Below are 21,912 nucleotides of genomic sequence, written 5' to 3'. Positions count from 1 at the left end.
ATCGGAGGAGAGAGAAGAGGATGTTGACCGAATTGGGAGAGGAGAGAAAGAAGGCTGGCGAATCAGAAACAGAGGAAATGAGGGTAAAGGAAGGAGAAAGAGGGCACGGGATTAGTGGACTGTTTCTCTTTTTTTACTCGACCCGATTTTGCTCATTTTCTCCGACGATTTTCGTTGGTTTTTCCAGCGAACCATGTCACTCCACCACCTTCAACCTCTTCCACAACCTCCCTTCTACCATTTCCACCTAAAATCAGAAGAAATTTAGTTGAAGTTTGGTGAAAACCCCACCGTAGGTGCCGCGGGAAACCTTGCCCGAGATCCACCATTTGTGAAACAATTTCATTCAATTACCACCACCAAAATACTCCTCTTGAGGCCTACAACAAAGCCCAAACAATTGTAGGGGCGGCGGAGCACCAGAGGTGACGGATCGAAGCCACCCATTTCTAGGGTTTCCAACGAGTTCAAGGGAAATTGGAGCTTTTCCCGGCCAAATTGGACTTGGCCACAGGTATAAAACTTTCTCTACTCATTGAGATCTTTATTCTTGTAAAATTTGAGAATTTTTGGAAATAGTTAAATTTTTCTGCGAGTCGGGGCTGCGCGTGGGCCGAGACCTCACCAGACCTTCCTAGGCTAATTCGGATGCCCCAATTCCATATTTGACATTTGATTAACAAAATTCCATTGTTTGGGTATAATTTCGCTAAGGTCTGCCACTTGAACATTATAGCAATCGACGATCCGACCGTTGGATCGACACCAAACTTTAATACATTATAGTACGTAATATTTGAGGACCATAGAAACTTAAGGATTGGTAATCCAACATATGAATCTTCCTGAATTGGATTTGTAAGTTCGTAAAATAAAACGTTAACCTCCATTTGAATTGTGGTTGGCGGAGACTTGACTGTAGGATTGTGGTAAGATTTTAGTATGTTGTTTTAGAAGCATAATGTGGATCTTTGGAAGTTACAGATCGGAGATCCAAGTTGTGGATCTTCTAGATTGAGTTATGTAGGGTTGTGGACACTATCATCGACCTTTGACTGAAGGTTGACTTTTGGTCAATGGGTTTCAAATCATTCTAGAACGTCCTTGGGGATGTGTTTTAGGTAAGTTATGTGTTCTATCGATAAGAATTCTGAGACATGATTTGATATTTGTTCTAGGCAACGATCGTTCATGATGCCTCGATATTGTGCTAGGGAGTTGTAGCGCGGATTTCAGGTGAGTCGGTATTTTCCTTTTTATAGTTTCCATTTATGCATTTGAAAAAGAATTTCTTACGTACGCCTGGATTAGAGTAAAATACATATGCATTAGCGAAATGACGAAATTTATGAAATTATTCCGGATCCTACGGATGCCTTAATCCAAGTTACGGCTTTGATGAATTTAATATTGACTAGAAATTATGGAATATGCTACATCCTATGGGATGCAAAGGTATGCTTATAATCTTTGATGCCATAATTATATCTATGGCTATGAATGTTAGTATGTTGATTAGAACTATTGAATCACTATGGCTTGATTGTATTTATGTAGTTTGCTCATCATTGCTGCACCTCGGTGTTAGTGCTTGCCAAGAATCCTATCTTACTGTACTTTACTTATGCTCTGACATCACGTGTGAAATGAGTTCATTCCCAGTCACCACGCACTCTTATATTTAGGCACTTCTAGGTTTAAATTTATTCACATATTCCACCAAACTACACTTTATGGCTTCGTCGCCTTCCAGGTGTCGGCCAACACAACCCGATTCGGTGTCCATGTGGACATTCTGGGTTATGGCGTGTCATTTATGCCTTTTCAAGATTTGATTAAAGTGTTTTGACCAATAGACACCTCACCATTTTCTGTTAAATTAAATTACATTTCATTATTGTATTTTCTTAAAATAAAATGTTAATTATTAATTTCTAAATGTTTTGTCTTAGGTTTTTTATGCGTTTTTTCCCCTTATTAGTGGGATATTACTTATTAGTTATTAACTCTATTATCTCTTTTTCCAATTATAATTTTTCGATCAAAATAATTTTTTTGTTCTACAATTTACAAACATTAAATATTATCTCTTTTTTCAAATAGTTCGTTTTATTGATTTTTTTTCCAAATGGTTGGTGATCCACATAAAAACACTGTAATTTTTCATATTTTTTTTGTCAAACTATTTTTCTTTGCTTTTATTTATTTTATTTTATTTTGTTGTACTTATAGTTGTTGACAAACTATTATTAGGTACAACATAATATGTGTATATTGACGTTAGGTATGTTTTAATTTGTAAAAAACATTGATTGGTATGTTTATTTGCGATTTTAGTACGTTTGATTTGGTACATATTGTTATGTACATTAATTTCTTTTTATTTTGGTACGTTCGATTTCATACACATTATTTATTGGTACGTTTATATTGTTGTTTGTCCTATTTTCTCTTATGTATTGATTAAAAATATGTACTTGTGTAAACCCTTCACAATTAATGAGAACTCCTCTATTGTTTGTACCATACTTGACCAATCTCGAAACTACTGAGCACCGGTCAACGTTATATCGTCAAGGACCTAGAAGAGTTTCCCTCCAACCAGGAGGCCAATCACAACGCGACATATGTCGACATCAGAAGCCAATCATAGCGCGACACGTGTCAACATCAGAAGCCAATCACAACACGACACGTGTCAATGTCATAATGAAACTAGAAACCCTCTTCTATAAATAGAGATCATTTTCTCACAATATTTCCTAATATCATTTGTACTAAATTATTCACTAGTACTCACTAAAGGAGAGCTTGAACCTATGTACTTGTGTAAACTCTTCACAATTAATGAGAACTCCTCTACTCCATGGACGTAGCCAATATGGGTGAACCACGTACATCTTGTGTTTGCTTCCCTGTCCCTATCAATTTACATACTTATCCATACTAGTGACCGGAGCAATCTAGCGAAGGTCATAAACTTAACATTTTATGTTGTACCAAAGTCCTCACTAATTTTGTGCATCAACAAAGTCTGTCTATGAAAGGAAGATGAAAGCTATCATTCGGGCATCCTTTGTTTAGGTCAGTGTAATCGACACACATTTTCCACAAGACCTTTTGGAGCATGATACTTTCTTTGGTCAGATTTTTCTTAACAAGGACCACATTTACTACCCATGTTGGGTAATTGACTTCGCGGACAAAACCTATGCCTTTGAGTTTTTCAACTTCTGCCTTCATTGTTTTGTATCGTTCAGCGTCATAAGATCTTCGCTTCTGTCTCACCAGCTTGGTCTTGGGGTCAATACTCAAGCGATGACATATGATATCGGGAGATATGCTTGGCATGTCCTCGTATGACCAGGCGAAGACCTCAGTGTTCTCTTGCAAAAAAGTTATCAATGCCAACCGAATAGATGGCGACAAGGTGGTGCCAATCTTCACCATGCGATCTGGATAGTCTTTTGAGATAGAAACCTTATCTAACTCTTCAGCGGGTTGTGCTTGCTGGGTGAAAGAGTCGTCTCAAGGATCGTTGGGTTGATTGTTGCCACCGTGAAGATCCAAGTTGGCTTCGTTCGGGCTGGTCTTTATGACTTGGTCATGTATAGAAAGGGTTTCCTTAAGCGCAAGCAGGTGCTGTTGCTTGACCGAAGTGTTGTAACATGATCGTGCACTAAGTTGATCTCCTCTGATGTAACCATTGCCATAGGGGGTTGGAAATTTCATCAACAACATATGTGTGGATACCATGGCCTTGAGAACATTGATGCCTGTGCGTCCAAAGATGACATTGTATGCCGTTGGGCAATCAACCACCAGGAATTTAGTGGTAATGGTAGCTGTGTAAGGGCTAGTACCAATGGTGAAAGATAGGTGTATGCTCCCTAAAGGTTGCACGATATCACCGGAGAAGCTTATCAGAGGAGAAATCGAGCGATCGAGCAAGTGTTTAGCTACATTAAGTGCCCTGAAAGCTTCAGCAAACATGATATTGACCGAAGCCCCCGTGTCTACTAGGATTCGTCGTACTTCAAAGTTGGCTATGTGAGCCTCAACGATCAGTGGGTCATTGTGAGGGTAGATGATACCTCTTTATTCCTCAGGGTAGAAACATATTGGATCCTAGTTAGGCTTTTGATACTTGCCTCCCCTGATGTCTTCCATGTGAAACACTTGGTAACTAGGCCATAAAGCTCGTTTGTTGTTTTTCATGGCCCTATTGGAAGATTCAGATATAGGTGTGCCGCAGCTTATGGAATATATCACATTCACTTGGTGTTGGTTACGGTTATCCTTTGAAGGGTGAAGGAGGAATCGATCAATTTTTCCTTCACGTGCCAAAGCTTCAATATGATCACGAAGGGTGATACACTTCTCGCCGTCATGGTCGTTAAGCTCGTGGTAGCAGCAAAACGTGCCCTTGTTCTTTGTGGGCTTATAACCCGACTACCTCGGCATTAGCTTCGGTATCATATGTAATATGCTGGGGTAAATGGCCACGCATGTGGCGTTCAAAGGCGTGTATGTCTCATACCTCGGGGTAGGGCCTATCTTGACACGTGTTTGGCCCACTGTGTTGACTACCTGGGGGCAGGCATTATCGTGGTGATACCCTTGGTTATCGCGATAGTGTCCCTTACTCCTTTTACTAAAATGAGACTGGTGAGGATGGAAATTTTTCTTTTTACCTTGAGATTGATATGTCTGTTGACTTGGCGAAGTATTAAGTAAGGTAGGAGGAGGCACTGTTGCCGTTTGGAAGGTTGAGGTCTTCTCATTTGGGTGGGTCTGGCTTTCACTCCCCACTTGCTGATAGGGGATGGTTGTTGGGGGTTTCTCTTGGTATGTCCATGCCTCGGTAGAGGCATGGTTATAAGCTTACGCCATCACCTCAGAGTAAGTCGTCCAAGTATTGGCATTAATCATGTACTTAAAGAAACAGTCACGTAGGCCTGCCGTGAAGGCTTTGAGAGCAGTTTTTTCGTCTACCTCAGCACAATGAGAATGCTCATAGCTGAAACGACCAGCATACATACGTAATAACTCGTTTAGCTTCTGGTGAATAGTGTACAAGTCATCCGCATAGTGCAAGAGATCGGTTTGGAAAATGTGTTGAGAAACAAACAGTTTCCTCAATTCCTCAAATGAGTCGACCGTCTCAGGTGGAAGATGAAAATACCAGTTTAGAGCTCCGCCAGAGAGGGTGGAAGGGAAAAGAAGACATCGTTCTTCGTCGGTGTGCATCCGGTATGCCATGGTGGACTCAAAGAGGTTAAGATGCTTAATTGGGTCATCCTTTCCAATATAGAGTTGCAAGCCAAGCTTCTGCATTGTCTTTGCGTGGAGGGAGGTGTCGAAGATCCTCCTTGTAAAAGGGTCAGGCCTAGTTTGTTTCCAATCAGGTATCTGATAGGAGCATATTTATACGACTAAATTAGCTTGTTCTCATGCATTTATGTTGTTATTTCTTAGTTAATTATGTATTTTAAGCTATTTTCGTGTGTTTGTAGGTCTATAGGCCTTATGAAGCAATAAGATGCATTTTGGTGCATTTTGGAGCAGTTTTTGGCTTGGAATGAATAGCATATGCATGGAACAAGGTGGATGGACGAAATTGAAGACTAAAGAGGCTAGGAATGTGTTAAAGAGAAAGAAGAATTAATGTAAAAAGGACAAAGAGCTCAGCCACAAAGGGGCGTCACTCCACCATTCACCTTTCCATCATTGTCGTGCACCACCATTGCACTCCCTTTGGATTCCTATGTCGTGCATCATCATCCATGTTCCCTCCATTGACTCATTTGTTGCATCATTCCACCACCATTTCCTTTCTCTACCATGTGCACAATCATTCATGTTCCCTAGCTGCAACACCACTCCATTTTACCCCCATGCTTTGCATCATCAATTCACTTTCACCTTTGAATCATTTCAAACACCACTCATTGCACTCAATTGCTACACCATTCCTTGTTCCCTCTATCATTTCAGATTTCATGCATCATTACATTGAATCATTGCACTCAATTGATACACCATTCCTTGTTCCCTCCATCATTTCAGATTCAGGCATCATTACATTGAATCATTGCACTCAATTGCTACACCATTCCTTATTCCCTCTATCATTTCAGATTTTATGCATCATTACATTGAAACATTGCACTCAATTGCTACATCATTCCTTGTTCCCTCCATCATTTCATATTTCATGCATCATTGCACTCAATTGCTACACCACTCCATGTTCCCCTCCATTGCCATGCATTTCCTCTATAAAAGGAAGTGTGTGTAACATAAATTTAGTTCATATTTTGTTAGATCATTCACTCCCATTTCAACACAACCTTCATCCAAAAACATCCATTCATCTTCACATCAATTCCTCCATAAAAACAAACCTTCAAACACTCACCAACACCTTGTGCCATAGCAAAGGAAGGGAAGGAAAGTGCTTGGACGTGCTTGTTGTCCAACTTGGATCGTTGGAGCCTTTAGGTGTTTTCTTTCTTTTGTTTCTAATGTTTAAATTCATTTCCTTTCATTTTGTTGTAAATATGAGCGGCTAAACCCCTCTTGGCTAGGGGTGATTTCAAAGCCATGATTATGTGTGCAATATAATTTGATAAATTCCAGTTATGAACTCTTGAATCGTGAATGAAATTGGCTTAACTATTTGATTGATAACTTATTTGTATTTATTAATTAAGGGTCGGCACTTAATTGGCATGCATAAATCCGTTGCTAGAATATAAGAAAGTTTCACATAATCGTTACAAACTTATATTCATAAGTAGTGGAGGTCACTTATAAACGATCGCGTTAAGTTCAATTCCTAGCATAAGTGACATGATGTCATAGTTGCAAGTGCTTTGTCAATGCTTATGATTTTCATTAAACATAATGATCTTTGATTGTATCTCTATTATGATGTCATGTAGGGAACGTTTGAAGAATGTTTTGGGTTGTCGAATGATGTCATCCAAGCCAATAAAACAAGGAAAATCTGAGAGTTAACTAGTGATGTCACGGTTAATTTGGAGCATTGTCATTCATAATTCAATGAAGTAGTAACTGGAAATCAAGTTATTTACATACATGTCATGTGTGGAGAAAAAGCCTCTAGCTATCCCATCCATCATCTTATTTCTCACATTCGTTTTACAATCTGTCTAGTTTTTCATACTTGTTTGTTTGTTTCAACTTCATCCAAATCAAAACCCCCCTTTTAGTTTCTTGTTTCAAAGTGTTTCAAATCTGTTTTAGTTTGTGTTTTTAAGTGTTTTGATTCAAGTAAAAATCAATTTTCATCCAAAGTCATTCATAGTGTCTAGTTTAAGTTTATTTGGTTGTTTTAAGCTGTTTTGATTATTTTAAGTTTGCTTTGAGTCTTGTGAGCCTTGTTAAGTGTTTTTAAGTTTAGTTTTATGTTTTTAAGTCAGTTTAGAGGTTATTAGCAAGCCCTCCTAATCCCCGGTCAAGAACGATCCCTACTTATACTTGTACTACAATTGTCAAAAGATGGTTAAATTTGTGTGTTAAGATAATTTTCGCATCAAGTTTTTGGCGCCGTTGCCGGGGATTAGCAACTTTGCTAATCCCTTGTTATTTCTTTTTGTTTATTTTCGTGTCTTTTGTTTTTAGTTACTGACTTTGTTTCTGTTTATGTTTTTTTTTTTTTTTTTACTTTTGATATTTGATTTAGTTTTGTTTCCTTGATTTCAGGTACTAGGGAAGTAAGACATGGATTTTGCTACCATTCAAGCTCAATTGGCGAAACTTACTTCTCAATTGTCACAATATGCCGAAAGGACCACAATGCAAAGTGTCCCTACATGTGGTGTGTCCTATGGGCAAGGATATCCAACTCAGCAATATTCTCAATTCGCTGCGAATGAAGATGCCTTGGGTTATCAAGGCCATAGTCAATCATGGGACAACATGTTTTCCAACGCTTACAATTCGGATTGGAGAGATTATTCATATTACATAGAACCTCAACAATTCCAACAAGATGGATATTGGCAGCAAGAAGAGAAGTTCCATTCAAGACCTATGCAGCCATCACAACCTCATATACAATATGCTCAATCAAACTCAGGTTCGTCAATAGATTATGATCGAATTTTTGATGAAATAAATTCTTTGGTGCATGGCTCACAAAATCAAACCAAGGAGGCTCAACAAGATGGATATTGGCAGCAATCTGATAAGTTTTACTTAACACCTATGTAGCCACCACAGCTTCCCCTACAACAATTCCAATCAAATTCAAGTATGTCCACAGATAGTGATCAAATTTTTCAATTACTAACCTCTTTGGTGCAGGGGCAGCAAAATCAAAATGAAACAATGCTCAATCAAGCTAAAGAGATGAGCGAATTGAAAAATCAACTTGAAGAGATTATGGAGTTCACGGCACAAATTCAAGAGCAAAGTGAACTCTCAAACTCAAATATTGAAAATTTGAAGGAAGATTTTGAAATCCATGATGCTATCATTTTGGGAAGTGCTATGGAGGTTGGAGGTGAACCCAAGACATCCAAACCAAGCCAAAACATGGATGAACAGCTGATGCTCGAAGAAGATGAGAATAACAAGGCCACGGTAAGGGAAGAACCACCCTTGCCGCAGCCCCATATGCCCTCTATGCCATCCACTACAACCAAGGTAAGCCTAAATTCAATTCATCTTGACCCCATTTCACCAAATGTTGATGCACAAAATCAGTGAGGACTTTGGTACAACAGAAAGTGTCAAGTTTGTGACCTTCGCTAGATTGCTCTGGTCACTAGTGTGGATAAGTATGTAAATGGATAGAGACAGGGAAGCAAATACAAGATGTACGTGGTTCACCCAGATTGGCTACGTCCACGGAGTAGAAAAGTTTTCATTAATTATGAAAGGTTTACACAAGTACATAGGTTCAAGCTCTCATTTAATGAGTACTAGTGAATGATTTAGTATAAATGACATTAGGAAATATTGTGGGAGAATGATCTCCTTCTATAGAAGAGAGTTTCTAGCTTTGTTTTGACATTGACACGTGTTGTGTTGTGATTGGCTTCTGATGTTGACACGTGTCGCGCTATAATTGGCTTCTGATGTCAACATGTATCGCGCTGTGATTGGCCTCCTGGTTGGAGGGAAACTCTTTTGGATGCTTGATGGTATAACGTTGACCGATACTTAGTAGTTTCAGAATTGGTCAAGTATGGTACAAACAAATCTAATATCACATCCATAATTGGATATCTTTTTATTAAGACTAAAAAGATAACTGGATGGAAACACTAAAAGTAATAACTGTAGTGTGTTCTATCATGAATGAAAAATATATCGCCCTATAGAAGCTTACAACAATGTTGTTCGAATGGAAAAGTTCATTTATGAACTCTTCATTTGGTTCCAACCAAAAAGTGTCACTAGTGCACCCCACTATGACACTAAAAGGGTGATAGTTCAACCCAAGGAATCAAGGTCTCATCAAGATCCAAACACATTTAGAGACTTAACCACATGATTAAGAATCCTATATAATGGTGATGTCATTAATCTCAAGGTTGCTTCTTTGGATAACATATAGATATGATAAATGTTCCTGATCATAGGATTGCCAATTGGGCATTGACTGTCTATTAAGATCAACACATGCTTTGTCTTCTCTCTAGGAAAGTGACTGGTCGCAGTCATCAGTGTGACTGACACCAAGACAAATATGTAGCTGCTCAATAGAGAATGAATCCACTAAATGCAATCAACGAGAAGTTTTCATACTCATGTCACATGATAACTCATAGTTGGGATAATGCAATGTGACGACCTGTCCCCAGTTATCATGATTTTTATAATTTTAAAACATAAATTTACGAAAATTCCCTTCGAGGCAAAAACATTGACTTTTGTTAACCACATTGTCATGTCATGTAAGATCCATTTTCTTAGCAAGTGGAATTTGATTTTGAGTTACGATGAACGTTTTACGGAGCTACGAAGTCGAGGGGCAAAATAGTCATTCCATTATTCTAGATATTAGGGTTTAGATATTTTATTATTTATTTAATTTCTGTCATGTGGGCCCGACACCCCACTTCTCATTCTACTACGTGTCCCCTCTCGATAATCTTACTCTCTCCCTCTTCTTTCTCTCCCGTGACACTCATTCTCTCATTCTCTCATTCTCCCTTATCTCTCTTGGACTCTCTCGCATTTCTCGTTCTCTTTCTCCCTTTGAAAATGTAGAGGCCGAAACCACAACCATCAGTATAGTTTGTCGACGAATCTGGCGAGTTCCACCTTCTCCAATTAGGTAAGCCTAGGAGTCACTTTTCTTTGTCTTAATGTGATTGCGAGTTCGATTGCTTAGTGGTTGATTCGTTGTTAAGAAGGAATAACACGAAATCAGCTTGGGAAGAATTTTCCAATTTCCAGCTAGCCATCCGTGATCTATAAATGTGTTTTCGACCGTTTCTAGGCACTACTTGATCCATTATTGGTATGGGTCGAATCCTTACTTCCTTACCTTTAATTTGGTTTTTACTTAGTGAGTTTTAGTGTAGATTTGACCCCAAATCGGTGCTGGGGAATTTCCCGGCCAAAATCTCTAAATTTCGATTTTCTCTTTCATTAAGTTCGGTGACCTGCTAGCCCAATTGGGTTGACCCGACTTGTGGCCCAATTGAAAAACCAAGCCCAATCTAAATCAGGCCTAAACCCAGTGTAGTAACCTAACCCAAAACCATTAGCCCAATAACCCTAACTCGATCCAACCCAACTGAGCCAGGCCCAAGCCCAAATCCAAATCAGATCCAACCCGACCCAAGACTAAAACCCAAATCCTATGGTCAGCATATGAGCCGCGCATGGACACACACATAGGGCTGTTCACGTGCTAACCTACGCGTGTGGGCCAACAGCCCTCCACGCGCTTCCATGCGCAGACCTATGCACCGACCATGGGATATAGGTTTTAGGCTTGGGTTGGGTTGGATCCGATTAGGATCTGGGCTTGGGCCTGGTTCAGTTGGGTTAGACCGGGTTAGGGTTATTGGGCCAATAGTTTTAGGCTGGGTTACTAAACTGGGCTTGGTCTAGATTTGGATTAGGCCACGGGTTGGGTCAACCTAATTAGGCTCACGGGTCACCAGACCCAACGAAGGAGAAAACCAAAATTTAGGGATTTTGGCCGAGAAACTTCCCTGGCTCCGATTTGGGGTCAAATTTACACTAAAACTCGCCAACAAAGTCGAGGAAGTAAGGATTCGAGCCATACCAATAATGGATCAAATAGTGGCCGAAAACGATCAGAAACGCATCTATAGCTCATGGATGGCTCACTGAAACCTGAGAAATTCTTCCCGAGCCAATTTCGTTATAATCATTCACAACAACGAATCAACCATTGAAAAATCGAACTCGCACATCGCATTAAGACAAAGAAGACTGACTCCTAGGCTTACCTATTCATTAACAAACTGTAATGGTGGTGGTGGTCTCGCTCTCTGCATTTGCAAAGGGAAAAGGAGAATGAGAAAGGCGAGAGAGTCCAAGAAGGATGGGGGAGAACAGAAAGAGAAAAGGTTGGTGGTTTGTGGTGCTCACCGAAGAGGATGGCGAGGGTGGGTGGTGGGGTGCTTCAATAGAAAGAGAGAATAGTGAGAGGGAGGGAGTGTCACGGGAGAGAAAGGAAAGGGAGAAAGTTCCAGAAGATTAGGGAGATGGGACACGTGGCAAAAGGAGAAGTGGGGTGTGGGCGCCCAAGTGATAGAAATTAATAAAATAATAAAATATCTAGAATAGTGGAATGATTATTTTGCCCTTCAACTTCGTAGTTCCGTAAAACATTCATCGTAACTCCAAATCCAATTCCGCTTGCGCCCACACGCTTATAGCGATGAGTACTACAATGATATGCTAAGAAAATGGACCTTACGTGACACAACAAGGCGGTCAACAAAAGTCAACATTTTTTCCTCGAAGGGCATTTTCGTAAATTCATGTTTTAAAATTATAAAAACCATGATAATTGGGGACGGGTCGTTACAATCTACCCCCCTTAAGAAAATTTAGTCCCTGAAATTTGAAATAACTTGTTATAAGTAAAATACTCGAAAATAGGGAGAAAATATGCATATATATACAAGGAAGAAATCAAGTTAGAGCGGCTGCATAAAAGAAAATGCCATTCCATCACGATCGGAATGCAATGATTTCTCTTTCATGCCTCCAAGCTCATACCTTCTTCCTTCCTCAATAATATAGTATTGTATAATACTCGTATAAAACTATAAAGTTGAAAATACATATAATTATGTAATAACATAAGGTCAAAAATATATGTGTCTAATATGATAACGTCAAAAAATAATATATATATATATATATATATATATATATATATATATATATATAAATGTACAATTCAAATACTTGTATTGAGTTTTAAATCAAAATTGAAAATAACTCACCTAAATTTTGAAATAGCAAAAATACATATATAAATAAAATAATGTAGTTTAAAAAATATTTGCACTAAAAATTAGAACCTAAAATGAAAATGAACCTTGCCCAAACATCAGTCATGTCACGTACTCTGAGAATTGGGGTGTCTTGAGTCGAGTCTAAACCATAGCTCATTAATAATTCTTGCCGTGGATAGGTCAACTTGCCCACTTGCTTAGCGAACCCAACAATTAAGCAATCAATACTATAGTCTGCAGCCTGTAATGCTGATAACTCATCATTGTCTCAGTAAGCAAATGAGAAGTTCCCGAAGGATCCACAATTACTATTTTGCTCCTCAGCGAGAAGGTGCATGAATCGTCCGATTTACGCCTCGATCGCGCTCCCGCACTACTCCTAAGCATACTAATCAGAGCTACTAGAAGTGCTTCGGCATCCACGTACACACAAACCATAATTACCGGAGTAAAATAGTCCAAAGATGCGTAGAGGCGAACACATGTCATAAAGCATTTCTTTCGTGACTCAGCACTATCGTCGCTCTCCTAATCGAGGGGTACAAATTTTGAAATCTATAATATATGAACTATCACTAGGACCATATCATTTGAATAACAGTTGCCGTTTTAACCATTCACAGAAACCAGTCATATGATTATTGATAGGAGCATATTTATGCGACTTAGTTAGCTTGTTTTCTTGCATTTTCATAGTTAGTTTGTGTTTATTGTAGTGATTTAAGCTATTTTCATGTGTTTGTAGATCTAATTGGCAAAGTTGGCAAGAAAGTGCATTTTGCACTATTTTAGAGCACTTTTGGGCTGGATTGGATTGCATGCATGTGGAGCACAAGGAATGGATGTTTTCAAAGATCAAGTGAAGCTAGGAATGTGCTAAAGAGATGGAGAAATCAATTCAAGTCTTGGAAGATTAGTAATAAGCTGCAAGGGGACCTAAATCTCTTCTAGAAGACCTATCCCTTCTCTTATACATGCGCCGCACCCACCTTTCTAGAAGCCCTAGAAAGGTGGTGCCCCAAACCTTTCTAGAAATTCCAATTTCTGCCACAAAACATTTTCTTTCTAGAAGCCTAAAAGAGTGCCGCACCCCTTACTTCTAGAAACCCTAAAAATCTGCCTGAAACCCTAGTTATCTTCCCCCTTGGATTGGGCCAAGCCTTGTGCCGCAAACCCTAAGCCTTTTCCTCCAGAAATTCGGCCAAACCCTAGCCTATAAATATATGTTTTAAGCCAAATTTCAAATGACCACCACCCCATATAATTCTAAAACACAATCAGCCGCAACCCTTAGAGAAGAAGAGCTTTGTCGTGGCTTCCATTGGAGGAGGACTTGTGCCGCAAGCCACCTGCAACCATTGGAGTTATAAGAGTTCTTTCTTCCCTCGTTTTGTTTCCATTTTAATTTTCTGTTGCTTTTCAATTGTTATGAACATGTGGAACTAATTCCTTTTTAGTTAGAGGTGAATTTGAAGCCATGGACATATGTTTTATATGAATCGATTACTTTTAGTTATTATTTCGTAAAACATGAATGTGATTTGCTTATCTGTTTGATTGAGAACTTGTTCTTGTGTGTTGATTAATGATGCATACTTAGTTTGCATACATGAATTTGATGCTAAAATATGAGGGAGTTTCACCTAATAGTTACAAACTTATATTTACAAGTAGTGAAGGTTGCTAGTCACAATCGTGTTAAGTAGATTCTTGGCAGGAGTATCATGCAGTTCATAGTTACGAATGCCATGTCAATGCTTATAATTTTCATAGAACGTAATGATCTTTGATATGTATTTCTATCATGTTGTTCATATAGGGAACTTGATAAGAATAATTTGGTTGCGATGCGTTGTCCATTCAATTCAATGAACTTAGGAAAATATGAAGGTTAATTAGTACATTCACAATTAATTTAGGCATTGTCATTCATGGTTTGAAGAAACAATACTGGAATTCAATTTATGTGCATATATTTCATGTGTGGAGAAGGACCCTCTAACTAGTTTTTCACCTTTGAATTCACCTTAATTTCGTTTTAACTTACTTGGTTTGCTGCAATTTACTTATTTTTGTCAAATTCGTCCAAAAACCCCCTCAGTTCTTATTTGGTGTCTTAGTTTAGTTAATTTCGTTCAAATCTGTCCCCATTTAGTATTTTGAGTCAAGTTAGTTTAGAATTCATCCAAATCACTCTTTGGTAGTTGTTTTGAGTCTTTTTAACTTAGTTTTGCTGTTTTTAGTCAATTTGGTCAATTTTGAGTCATAAGAATCTAGTTTTCTATTTTTGAGTCTAGTTTAGTGTTTGAGAGTTTCATTTGTGTAGATTAGCAGCCCTTCTAATCCCCAGCCTAAAACGATCCCTACTTTCATATACTACAATCATAGGGTTTTAATTTGAGTGTTAGAATATTTCACATCAATTACCAAGCTCGGAACTTGCAGTTCTACCTTCACCAATTCTTTACTAAAAAATGGCTCAATCCTCAAAACTACTTAGAATTCTTCCTGGTAAGTCTGATAAGATGCTCCAAATGTCCCAGTTAGAATCGATATGAAACTGAGCACACATTTTAGCTAAGCCGATCCATCATGAATTCTTTACAGATTAAGCGAGAAATCATGTCGAGAAGGTTAAAAGAACACTTAAGAATTTGAGAGTCAAAACAAGTCCATTAAATCTAGAATACAAGATATATGGATTAAATATGCAACTCTACTACTTGAATGCATGTAAATACTTAGCTTGATTGGATAGCAATAACTTGAAATGATCGAATTTTAAAATATGGCTAACTTAATTTCCTGATGATCAAGAGTCAAGTCGCAAAAGAATCGAAAGTTCCGCATAAGGTGGAAATATAATTGCTTGAAGAATGTTCAGGTATCAATGTGTCCTTTTAATGAGGAAATTAGCAACCATGTTTGCACCATCGGGGTGGTATGCGATAGTGCAGTCGTAAACATTGATATACTCTATTAATCACTGCCACCAGAGAACTTAGCTCATTTCGACTGCAAATATAACCAAGAAGTTTTGCGAGGTTAAACGATAGTCTAATGAAAATTGACGAATGAAAATGTAGGTTTTCAAAAATACACACAATTCGTTACAATGGTAGCTCTAAGATATTAAATCACCAATAGTGTAGATTCGCTCGATAGAATGCTGATTGGGTAATTGAAGAACTGACGATTTCAACTAAAAACTTTGACGCCTAAGTGGTTCTCCTAGACAGTCTGTCTACTTCAGAAATGATATGAAGAGTAGTAGGGTAACTCGAGATTAACTAAGATATCATTTAGTACCAGGAGATGAAATTGAGATTATGTACAAAGCTGATGAGGACCAAAATATTAGAGAGTCTAAAAGATTCAAAAATGAAGAATTCAGCCAAATGGTTTAAGGTATAGGCCTCACGAAATGATGGATAGTACACCAAGTGAGATGGTTAACAAACATCGAATCATTACCAAAGTCTCCACGGAAGGGTGTCATTAGGTTTCCAAGTAAAGGTGGTAGCCGTTGACTGAAGGTCGTAGATAGGACAGTTCACTTCATGCAGTACCAATGTCGAAAGACATACGCGTTCTTAATCGTGCTGCATCAGCGCACGGTAAATCATTTTGTAAACATCATCGTCAAATTCAAATTTTATTGGTGTCATTGAAGGGTGTAAGAACAATGGTAGGGTGAAACAACATCTCGAACATAACCGACTTGTTCCTAGCCAAAAGAAATGGAAATAGGACTATGGTCAAACAATTGTTGATAATTGTCGATAGAACTAACACGACCAATGGTATCTCATAATTCACGACTCTTGAGAGGATTTCAATTTCCAATTGTCACAACCTTGGATTTGGTAAGGATATCTTCTGCTACGCTTACATCTCCCAAAGAAAGTACAAACTCTAAGTGGGGTCAACATTTGAGGAAATTGGTATAACGCTAGCTGTTGATGTTTAATAAACTAACATCATGGTTGGAGTAGACAAGGTTATTATTGGTACAACAATCATTGAGAAATTTCTTGAGGGTCCACACGAATTCCCTTAGGGGAAATAGTAAGCCTGAAGAAACTGATTTGGTCTACACCACGGATACCTGCAAACTTCACTCACAATTGGTGCTCCTTTAATTTTCTCCAACACAAACTTTAGATGTTTTATGCAATCTCCACAAGTATGCCTCTGCCTACCTTTCTAGAAGAACACATGTCGTAGAGTACTGGTCTGATGTTGAAGTCATTCATAACCTATTACATCAAACTTGAGGCACAATCCCAACATGAATTTCTCATACTTCAAATAGGATGTGACTATTCAGGCAGAATGAGGGTTATACAACCATGCAGAAGGACATCAATAAACAGAAGCCATGACATCCAAATGATATCAAGGCCAACACACTACTAGAGTAAGATAAGATCCTAAGTATGCTCTGAACAAACCATGCTCTGATACCGAACTAACATGCCCCGATCCTGATATCCCCAAATACTAAGATAGGCACGTGTTGGTCGACACTCGAGGGTGACAAAGCCATTTTAAACATGCATACAATGAAGAATACGTAATTAGAATGAATTAAACCAAAGTAGAATCGTGTTCAAAGCATAAAACTAATCAAGAATAATGTAAAAGAATTATTATAAAAAGTTACAAACCGAGGAATGGGTTTTACCCTAAGAAGACTCAAAGGTGCCTAAGCGAGAGGGCCCTGACGCCGGGATCGTGTGCCTAGAATCTAAGTCATGAGGGGGCGCAAAATAGAAAAGGTGAGTGGACCAAAGTTGATAATAATAATACTAATAATAAGAAAACCATTTTCTTTATGAACATACTAACCCCCTATTTTGAAAACACATATAATACTACATAATAGGTTTTTCTAAAAATTCTAGCATGCCACAGAAACCTTTGTAAAACATGTATGTGTAAAACCATGCTCAATAATGGTGATATCGTTGCCCGAAGGCAAATCCATAAATCTCGTCAATACTTAATTAAATAATAAAATATCTAAACCTTAATGTCTAGAATAGTGGAATGACTATTTTGCCCCTCGACTTCGTAGTTTCGTAAAACGTTCATCGTAACTCCAAATCCAATTCTGCTTATGCCCACACTCTCGTAGTGACGATTACTATAAGGATATGCTAAGAAAATGGATCTTACGTGACACAACAAGGCAGTCAACAAAAGTCAACGTTTTGCCTCCAAGGACATTTTCATAAATTCATGTTTTAAAATTATAAAAACCATGATAACTGAGGACTGGTCGTTACATGAAAAGTAGGCATTTGACCTGAAGCATCATAGTTGTCTTGTGGTTAAGTCCTTGATCTTTGACTATGTCAACGACACTCCATCAGAGGGTGTCCACAACATAGATGGAGTTAAGCCATTAACCATGGAGGCAGGTGAGGTGAACGCAACAAGGGATCTCTAACCTTCAATCCGTTAAGAGAGAATACTCGATGACATGATTAAGAATCTATGGCCAAAGTATGAATGAGATTTAGGAAAGCGTTTCTAATCACATTCAAGGAAATCATGTAGACAAGAGAATCACATTAGATAGTACACATGAATAAACTATCAAACCAAACGATACAATCAAGATTATTGTATTAGAGAAATACTGTATTGCATTTGTAATCCCAAACTGAATAGGTTTTGCAACCTCTTTTGATTAGCTTGAGTAGCCATGACATACTGTTAGGTGTTACTCATGGCTTGTGAAAGCACTAAATATGTATAATCACTAAAGGGAGAATTGAAAGTAAGTTTCAATTCATAATCGACTAGTAAGAGTTCTAATCGCTCACTGCCTCGCTAAAAGGAACCTACTAATGGATCGCACACCATGCAAGGTAAAGATTGAAGGAACTAACGAAGATAAGTAAGGACAATTAAATGGTTTAACTGTATAAGGCAAAGATTAATAAATATGTTAATTAATCATACGAAAGGTTTGTATTAAGCTTTAAGTTAGTTTTGAGTTTTAGGGCCCAAAATGAGTTTTGGTACACAAGGCCCATTGAGCTTAAGTTGTAAGACAACTAAAACAAAATAGAAATCAACCCAAACACACTTAGAAAAATCGGCCTAAGAGGGAAGGAGTGATGTCTCACTTATTACAAGTTTTCCACTCACTTAGAATGAGGTATAATGGCAACTTTATAGTTCCATCCTTCATTAGGATTTCTTTGAGGAAAGATGAGAGAATACTTTCTCTCTAGGAGGCCGGCCATATGGGAGGAAGATACTAGCATTTTCTTCCTCCCACATCACTCATCTTCTTACTTCATCATCCTTGGTGTCGAAACTTAAAAGTCTCCAATTGGGAGAACTTTTTTGGAAAATCCATTCCTCCATCCAAATCCAAAACTACATTAAACTAGGAAGAAGGTTTCTTCCACCCATATCCATGGAGTTAAGGAGGAAAGTGGCAAAGGAAAGAAGGCCCACACATAGGTGAATATCCTTTACTAAGAAAAGAGGTGCTTCAAAGATATAAAAGATTCTCAATTGTCTTTGTGTTTAAAGTTGAGTCTTAGTTCACCACCATTACTAGGCTTTGAAGTTCATGGCTTAAGTTTTGTTCTAAAATGCATATGAGCATGCTTCTGCCATTAATCGTTAAATGCATGCATTATGTTGCTGAGTGAAATTAGTTTTTCAAATATTTTCCTTCATTTTTCTTCACATCTTACCACAAACACAATGGTTGTGGTCTCGTGGCTCAATTCAACGGTGTTTGGCCGAAATCTCCTTGTCAGCCCTTGGTTTTGGCGTTTGGCTAAAATCTGGAGAGGAATTCCCCCCCTTTGTTCACCAAATCACACATGTAGCACACGAAATAGCAACTACCCATCGATGAATGTAATGGTTATGATTGGAAGACTTACCTTCGCCGAGAACGGGGGAAAGTCACCAGGAAGATAGCTCATCATTGAAGTTATTTGAATCGTTGTTTGGGGTTTGAATTTCAGGAAACGGGGACCAACGTCGAGTTCATGGTGAGGAGTGGATCGTAGTTATGGCAGTTGGGTGGCCTACTTCATCGGAGAGTCGTCGCCATGGGTGCTTGGTTCTCAGGAAATGAAAATGAAAGGGGAAAGATGAGGAAGAAGAGATGAGAGAAAATGATAGGAAATAAAAAGTCAGGGCACAAGGAGACAAGAAGAGAGAATGTGAGTGGGCGACAATGAGAGAGACAATGGGTTCCACGGCCCCTAAAACAAGACATTAAAATAATAGAATACTAGAAGTGCTCAGAAAATAGTGAAATCTAAATTTTGCAGAACCTTCGTTAGAACTCCAAATTTTGTTTCGCTTGAGCCTACACGTTCATATCATCGAGTATTATGAGAAAATGCTAATTTGATAGGTCATAGGTATCACGACCAAAAGGCTAACTGAAGTCAACACTTTCCTTTTCTATGGGCATTTTGGTCATTTCATGCTTCCAGGAATTAAAATAGGATAATTTTTGGGACGCGTGATGATTTTATATTATATATTTTACCCTATTCTTAGTATATTTTGATTAATATTTTGGAAGAATTTTGATGCTTTGAATTATATTTTCAATATAGGACTTCCGACTTCCTTTGGATCAAAACAAGACCAAATGGATGAATTTTGGAGTAATTTCAATGGGAGGACATTCGTGAGTCACTTAGATTGATCGTATCAAATTTTGAGATTTTTCCACCAAGCGGTTATTTTCTAGCGATAAAATAAAGGAGCGATGCGCGGTGTTGGAAAATGACATTTTTTGGCTTAAATTGCATTTTTGGAGCCCAAGATGACATCGGATGGGTTCATGGTCTTTTGGAGAAGTGTTCATAATATTCCAAACATTAAATCCAGCTATATTGGGCCAATTTTGGAGTAGCTTATGAGTCCAAAACGTGGCTGTTCAGATTTTAGGCAAATTTTACCATTTAATTTAGGGTTATGTTTCCTATTTTATTTTATTATTATTATTAGTTTCCTAGTGAGAATAAAGGACCTGTTTTTAGGGTTTGTGAGGGGGCTTGGTAGATTTATTGCTTGGCCATCTACCATATTTCGCTACGCTTCATTTTATGCAACTTTGGAGACAAAGAGAATTGCTAGGGTTTTGAAGATTTTCTACTCTAAGGTGTTTTCAATCCTTTTCTTAGTAATATTTTCTATGATTTCAATTATGAATATGCGTAACTAAATTCTTTTGCTAGGGCGAAGCCTTGAGCCATAACATGAATATGTGATTTTTATTTAATTGCTTATGATTGATTGGATGCATACTTTGAATTGTTAATCACCGGGATAAAAACTATCTAATTGTCTTAATGCCTGATCACCATTAGGATCTTTAGAAAAGTAATTTGATGCAATTTTGGTCGGAAGGTTCCCTAAAATTGACGCTGGCTTCTTATGATTAATAATTGTAATTTCACTTAGGATGAACACCACGTCTTAAGGGTTGCATGGTTTTTCAAAGGGTTTTCATAAAGCATAATGAGTCTTTCATGTTCATATTTGATCCGAACGTCCGGACGGGTTGCATGTTAGATATACGTTCTATGTTGGAGGTTCCAAGTAGAATATAAATTAGGAATATCTAACCTTCAAAGTGGCATGTGTAGATCATAAGTAATTGGTAAAAGTTCATAGGATTGCTAGGTGATGGTGGAACCCTAGTGCTTTCTTAATTTGATTTCTCCCAAAACTGTTTTCTTTTCCCTCTAGTTTTAATATTGCAGATTGTCTTATCTTTATTAGTTAAATTTGTTTTTAATTTAAGTAGATTATAAAATCAATCATTTCAATTTCTACTTTACAATAATTAATTGGAATTTGGTTTGTTCGTGTTATTTAATAATCCCTGTGGAGAATGACCTTGCGAGATTCGTTTATACTACAACAACCTTGTGATTCTTGCAAGTATTATAGGAGTTTTTATCGCATTCACATGAGTAGTAAAATCCCTATCAAGAAAATGGGGCTGTTGCCGGGGATTATTTAAAATAATTCCTACTAATCAGATTATCAATTAGTTATTGTTGTTTATACATATAAAAAAAATTAATTTTCGTTTTAATTTTATTTTTCTCAGATTACAGCAGTACAGGGCAGATTACAAAGATAATTTGTGCATATCAACTCTTAGTTAATTATTTTTGTATATATCTTTTTATTTAATTGCTGATTTTGTTTGGTAGGTTACAATTTGTTTTTTTTTTAGCAGTGCAACAATGGAATTTGCAGTTCCCCCTGAATTCAATCTAACACCCGGTGGACCACCTCTTTGGGTGTCATTAGCATAAAAGGGTTATTATGGATTTAAGCCTACAGTTTGTGCTCTTTGCAATTCAAGGACCCATGATATTTTGCAATGTCCTGAGAGGAAACATTTTTCAGATTGTGT

The 21,912-nt window shown here is 37.9% G+C and overlaps 1 long non-coding RNA gene across 3 annotated transcripts; it reads left to right on the top strand.

Annotated features, from left to right (window-relative positions):
- Positions 1–22: 22 nt before the first annotated feature.
- On the top strand, positions 23–14,049 carry LOC139191543 (uncharacterized). 3 transcript variants are annotated; one of them, XR_011575594.1, is made up of 4 exons: positions 37–514; positions 1,179–1,236; positions 7,732–8,107; positions 13,231–14,049. It is a non-coding gene; the product is annotated as an uncharacterized lncRNA (long non-coding RNA). The 3 variants fall into 3 exon arrangements; XR_011575595.1 differs by lacking the exons at positions 7,732–8,107; positions 13,231–14,049 and adding an exon at positions 5,517–6,677 and having other exon boundaries at positions 55–514; XR_011575593.1 differs by lacking the exons at positions 7,732–8,107; positions 13,231–14,049 and having other exon boundaries at positions 23–514; positions 1,179–2,897.
- The last annotated feature ends 7,863 nt before the right edge of the window (positions 14,050–21,912 follow it).

This window comes from Malus domestica, chromosome 14, assembly GCF_042453785.1.
Source record: "Malus domestica chromosome 14, GDT2T_hap1".
Classification (NCBI taxonomy): domain Eukaryota; kingdom Viridiplantae; phylum Streptophyta; class Magnoliopsida; order Rosales; family Rosaceae; genus Malus; species Malus domestica.
Note: the sequence above shows the minus strand (reverse complement) of the source record. Positions and strands in the feature narration are given on the sequence as shown.